Source organism: Coregonus clupeaformis, chromosome 7 (assembly GCF_020615455.1).
Source record: "Coregonus clupeaformis isolate EN_2021a chromosome 7, ASM2061545v1, whole genome shotgun sequence".
In the NCBI taxonomy this organism is placed as follows: Eukaryota; Metazoa; Chordata; class Actinopteri; order Salmoniformes; family Salmonidae; genus Coregonus; species Coregonus clupeaformis.
Window position 1 is genome coordinate 37,489,332 of NC_059198.1, and position 6,008 is coordinate 37,495,339.

The 6,008-nt window shown below is 47.1% G+C and overlaps 1 pseudogene; it reads right to left on the minus strand.

Annotated features, from left to right (window-relative positions):
• Nucleotides 1-674: 674 nt before the first annotated feature.
• Nucleotides 675-4,114, minus strand: LOC121570182 (annotated as a pseudogene).
• Between the last annotated feature and the right edge of the window lie 1,894 nt (nt 4,115-6,008).

Consider the following 6,008-nt stretch of genomic DNA (forward strand, 5'->3'; position numbering starts at 1 on the left):
TGCAACTCTCTCTCTCTTTTCTGTTACTTGCTGTCAGAGCATGCCACTGTAACCATGACAATCGTTAACTATGACAACGGCCCAAACTGATCCCATCTGTGCCCAATCAAAACTGTGTCCCCAAAGGGTGGAAAGGAAAGCTCCGTTTCTCAGTCGGGTCTGAAACCAAACCCTCAGCCTCTGTCTCAGCCTGATGCTTTGTAGGGGAGAGGAACACTGGTTCTATTACTTGGGACTGAACAAACAGACTGGACACAGAGAGAGCAGAAGAGAGAAGCCTTTCCCAGCCCAAAGAACGTCTCTAGCTGCAGTGGCTGGAGAGAACCACAAGGGGGTGATGTGGTCAGTGAAGCTGAATATAGAAAGGGATAGAAGGGAAGAGGGGCTGTTTAGGCCAATCTCATCCATCTCAAACTCAGCAGTCCCACTTAGAACAGTTCCTAGAGAGGAACAACTAACCAAAATAACCAATCAGAGGAGTCAGGGGGTGGGGCTAAAGTTCTGTTTTAATGTCCACCATGTGTCAACAACATAATCGACTGCAGACTGGGCGTTGTGGCGCCGCGGCAACTGAAGTTAGACACATGATGAATTTGTTAGCAAGGGGGATTGTTGAAGGGGCAGAGTTAAGTGTGAAAGGCAGGTGGGCGGGTGGCATACGTTTTAGGGTAGAGTTATCTGTTGGCCTTGTAATTTGATATGCTGGTGTCTCGTGGCTCTTTGCTCCAATCGTCGGCCTCTGGGCTGGTCTGGTAGTGTCGCCATGCCGATTTATTGAAGACAGGCAGGCGCTCGAGCGACTCACTGGACAAAGCCTGGATTGGGGAGGGAAAACAGAAGAACCAATGAATAGCGACGGAGTGATGTTGCTATAAAAGTTGATAGTGAATAGTATTGCAGAGCAGAGGTACAGTGGGGAGAACAAGTATTTGATACACTGCCGATTTTGCAGGTTTTCCTACTTACAAAGCATGTAGAGGTCTGTAATTTTTATCATAGGTACACTTCAACTGTGAGAGACGGAATCTAAAACAAAAATCCAGAAAATCACATTGTATGATTTTTAAGTAATTCATTTGCATTTTATTGCATGACATAAGTATTTGATCACCTACCAACCAGTAAGAATTCCGGCTCTCACAGACCTGTTAGTTTTTCTTTAAGAAGCCCTCCTGTTCTCCACTCATTACCTGTATTAACTGCACCTGTTTGAACTCGTTACCTGTATAAAATACACCTGTCCACACACTCAATCAAACAGACTCCAACCTCTCCACAATGGCCAAGACCAGAGAGCTGTGTAAGGACATCAGGGATAAAATTGTAGACCTGCACAAGGCTGGGATGGGCTACAGGACAATAGGCAAGCAGCTTGGTGAGAAGGCAACAACTGTTGGCGCAATTATTAGGAAATGGAAGAAGTTCAAGATGACGGTCAATCACCCTCAGTCTGGGGCTCCATGCAAGATCTCACCTCGTGGGGCATCAATGATCATGAGGAAGGTGAGGGATCAGCCCAGAACTACACGGCAGGACCTGGTCAATGACCTGAAGAGAGCTGGGACCACAGTCTCAAAGAAAACCATTAGTAACACACTACGCCGTCATGGATTAAAAATCCTGCAGCGCACGCAAGGTCCCCCTGCTCAAGCCAGCGCATGTCCAGGCCCGTCTGAAGTTTGCCAATGACCATCTGGATGATCCAGAGGAGGAATGGGAGAAAGTCATGTGGTCTGATGAGACAAAAATAGAGCTTTTTGGTCTAAACTCCACTCGCCGTGTTTGGAGGAAGAAGAAGGATGAGTACAACCCCAAGAACACCATCCCAACCGTGAAGCATGGAGGTGGAAACATCATTCTTTGGGGATGCTTTTCTGCAAAGGGGACAGGACGACTGCACCGTATTGAGGGGAGGATGGATGGGGCCATGTATCGCGAGATCTTGGCCAACTACCTCCTTCCCTCAGTAAGAGCATTGAATATGGGTTGTGGCTGGGTCTTCCAGCAAGACAATGACCCGAAACACACAGCCAGGGCAACTAAGGAGTGGCTCCGTAAGAAGCATCTCAAGGTCCTGGAGTGGCCTAGCCAGTCTCCAGACCTGAACCCAATAGAAAATCTTTGGAGGGAGCTGAAAGTCCGTATTGCCCAGCGACAGCCCCGAAACCTGAAGGATCTGGAGGTCTGTATGGAGGAGTGGGCCAAAATCCCTGCTGCAGTGTGTGCAAACCTGGTCAAGACCTACAGGAAACGTATGATCTCTAATTGCAAACAAAGGTTTCTGTACCAAATATTAAGTTCTGCTTTTCTGATGTATCAAATACTTATGTCATGCAATAAAATGCAAATTAATTACTTAAAAATCATACAATGTGATTTTCTGGATTTTTGTTTTAGATTCCGTCTCTCACAGTTGAAGTGTACCTATGATAAAAATTACAGACCTCTACATGCTTTGTAAGTAGGAAAACCTGCAAAATCGGCAGTGTATCAAATACTTGTTCTCCCCACTGTATATCAGAGTCTGAAAATTACAGAGTAACAACAGAAGTGATTAGTGGTGAGAGAAGCTCCTCCTACCTTCAGATAAATGACTGCATCAGTGCCCACCCCTTCTATGGAGTAGAGCTTCAGGTCTACCTGAAAATACCTGGCATACAACCTAGAGATGGGCAGACCGTAACCGAACCCTGCCTGGACGGAGGACAAGAGAAAATTGAGGGAGGGAAAAGACAGAGAGCAGACTAGAAGAGGGGGAGAACGGCAACTTCTTCAAAATGAGTTCCTTGAAATTACAAGCACATCTGTTAGTGGCATCAGGATGAGTCAGAATAACAGAGAAATATGTGGAACAGTGCTGGAAGGGTCTAGGCTGGGTGTGTACCAGTGGAACAGTGCTGGAAGGGTCTAGGCTGGGTGTGTACCAGTGGAACAGTGCTGGAAGGGTCTAGGCTGGGTGTGTACCAGTGGAACAGTGCTGGAAGGGTCTAGGCTGGGTGTGTACCAGTGGAACAGTGCTGGAAGGGTCTAGGCTGGGTGTGTACCAGTGGGACAGTGCTGGAGGGTTCTAGGCTGGGTGTGTACCAGTGGGACAGTGCTGGAGGGTTCTAGGCTGGGTGTGTACCAGTGGGACAGTGCTGGAGGGTTCTAGGCTGGGTGTGTACCAGTGGGACAGTGCTGGAGGGTTCTAGGCTGGGTGTGTACCAGTGGGACAGTGCTGGAGGGTTCTAGGCTGGGTGTGTACCAGTGGGACAGTGCTGGAGGGTTCTAGGCTGGGTGTGGGGTAGCGGTGGAGTACATGTAGGTAAACAGCCGATCAATCTTCCTCAGAGGGACACCTCCACCCCTATCACTGATCTGACAGAGATAGTGATGGAGGGAGAGAGAGAGAGAGAGAGAGAGGACAGAGAGAAAGGAGAGAGAGAGAGGAAAGGATATGTCACTACATTTGACACAATGGGTAAAATATTATAGTAAATGATTTATCAAGCATTTATCATACATTTCACTCAAAGATTGCATGTCTTCGTATGGGCAGGTGTGTTTGTGTTACCTTTATGGACAGGTCCTCTTTGCCCAGTTTGACTTTGGCCTTCACCGGAGGTAAGCCCTCCTTACTGTCCTCATGGAGCTCCACATTGGCCCGCATAGAGTTCTACGCACACTGACACACACCAACACACACACGACAGTTTTTTATTATGATGATGATTGTGTGTGAATGTCTCACCTTGAAGAGTCCAAATAGCATGTAGAAGAGGTGAGAGGGAACATACACTATATATACAAAAGTATGTGGACACCCTTAAAATTAGTGGATTCGGCTATTTCAGCCACACCCGTTGCTGACAGGTGTATAAAATCGGGCACACAGCCATGCAATCTCCATAGACAAGCATTGGCAGTAGAATGGCCTTACTGAAGAGCTCAGTGACTTTCAACATGGCACCATAATAGGATGGTTAGTTTGTAAAATTTCTGCCCTGCTAGAGCTGCCCTGGTCGACTGTAAGTGCTGTTATTGTGAAGTGGAAACATCTAGGAGCAACAACGGCTCATCACGAAGTGGTAGGCCACAAAAGCTCACATAACAGGACTGCAGAGTTCTGAAGCATGTAGCGAGTGAAAATCGTCTGTCCTTGGTTGCAACACTCGCTACCGAGATCCAAACTGCCTCTGGAAGCAACGTCAGCGCAATAACTGTTAGTCAGGAGCTTCATGAAATGGGTTTCCATGGCCGAGCAGCAGCACACAAGTCTAAGATCACCATGCGTAATGCCAAGGGTCGGCTGGAGTGGCATAAAGCTCGCCGCCATTGGATTCTGGAGCAGTGGAAACGCGTTCTCTGGAGTGATGAATCACGCTTCACCATCTGGCAGTCCGACTGGACGAATCTGGGTTTGGCGGATGCCAGGAGAATGCAACATGAAACAATTTCAACGATTTTACTGAGTTACAGTTCAACACTTGCTCTGCCAAACCCGGAAAATAGGGAATGGGAGATAGCGATTGGAAGGCTGGTCTGTCTGTCATAAAAGGGCGGCAGGGGAGAACTAAGAGAGAGAGGGAGGAACAGGGTGAGCTTGAGTCAGTTAAAAATGGCAGGAAAAAAGGGAGATGTTTTGTTAAAGTGGAATGGTAGAAAGTGTAAGCGGAGGGAGTTGATGACAGAAGGACATATGGAAGTGAATGAGGGCACGGTATCGGAGGTGGTAGGTGTGGTGAAGTTCTCGGAACCCGAGGTTTGCACCGAGGGTCAGGATAAAGATGAGTCTGTGACAATAGGAGTGCAGTTTTTGGGAAAAAGAGGACCCTTGCCTTGCTGATCCATTTGTGGTTTCAGGGTGGGTGAAAACAGAGTTTGGTGCTGTGGAATCGGTCAGGGTAACCAGAAGTGGTCTGGAGATAATTGTTTGTGTTTCTGCTGCTCAGAGGGAGCAGGCGCTCCGTGTTAAACAAATGGGGGCAAGATATGTGAATTGTTTTGCTCTCAAGAAAAGGGCGCCATTGAAAGGCGTGATTACTGGGGTAGCGGTAAATGCGAAAGCTGACCAACTGAAGGGGAAGATTCCTGGTGTTTGTGATGCTTGTCGTTTGGTGCAACGCAAACAGGGTGGCGTGAGTGGAGAAACAGAAGTCATTGTCTGTTCTTTTGAGTTTTTATGTTGAGTCTTTGCCCGACAAAGTGATGTTAGGATATAGAAGTTATCCTGTACGAGCTTTTGTGCTGAATACATTACGTTGTTAAAGGTGTCAAGCTTATGGGCATGTGGCAGCAGTGTGTAGGAGGGCGGTTCCTAGGTGTGAGAAGTGTGCAGAAGGGCATGAGACAAAGGAATATGTAGCATTGGGGAAAGCAGTGGTATGTGTTAATTGTAGGGGTGACCAGGGACGGCCTGTTCAATAGGGCGATATGGGCGACGCACTGCCAAACGGGAAAAGGAAGGGATTTTTTTTCTAATCAATTATATCACGGCAACAGTAGTTATCAGTGTTCACGTCTGATCTGCCAGCCACTAAATGTCAAATCAGGCTAAAAGTCGTGCTTCAAATGGCCCCGCCCTGCTTTTGGGGCGTATTTCAGTCAAGTTGAAAATCCCCAGAAGTTCTCTGTATAGCCTGTCACTGTACATGTAAAATCTATTTTTTAAATATTCAAAGCTTTAAATTCGGGTGTGGGTTGCAGACTTTACGCGATTGGTCATACGTGATGTAACTCAGGAACGTAATTAGACAATAGCGGCTAGCAGCTGCCCCTGCTGCTGAACTAGCAGGTGGTATTTATGTTTTTAATTTGTAGATCTAGTTTACAACATTCTGCCAACCATAGGATTTCCAGTGGTTGGTTTGGACTGATCTTGTTGATCGTGGTAATGCCCGCTAAAACGGACTAATAGTTTGTTTAGGAGTTATTGTTGTACCAAAGAGAGGGATTTTTGTTTAACAGTGATGATGTGTGTGTGTGTGTGTGTGTGTGTGTGTGTCCTCAGAGCAAGAACTCGTGAGTTG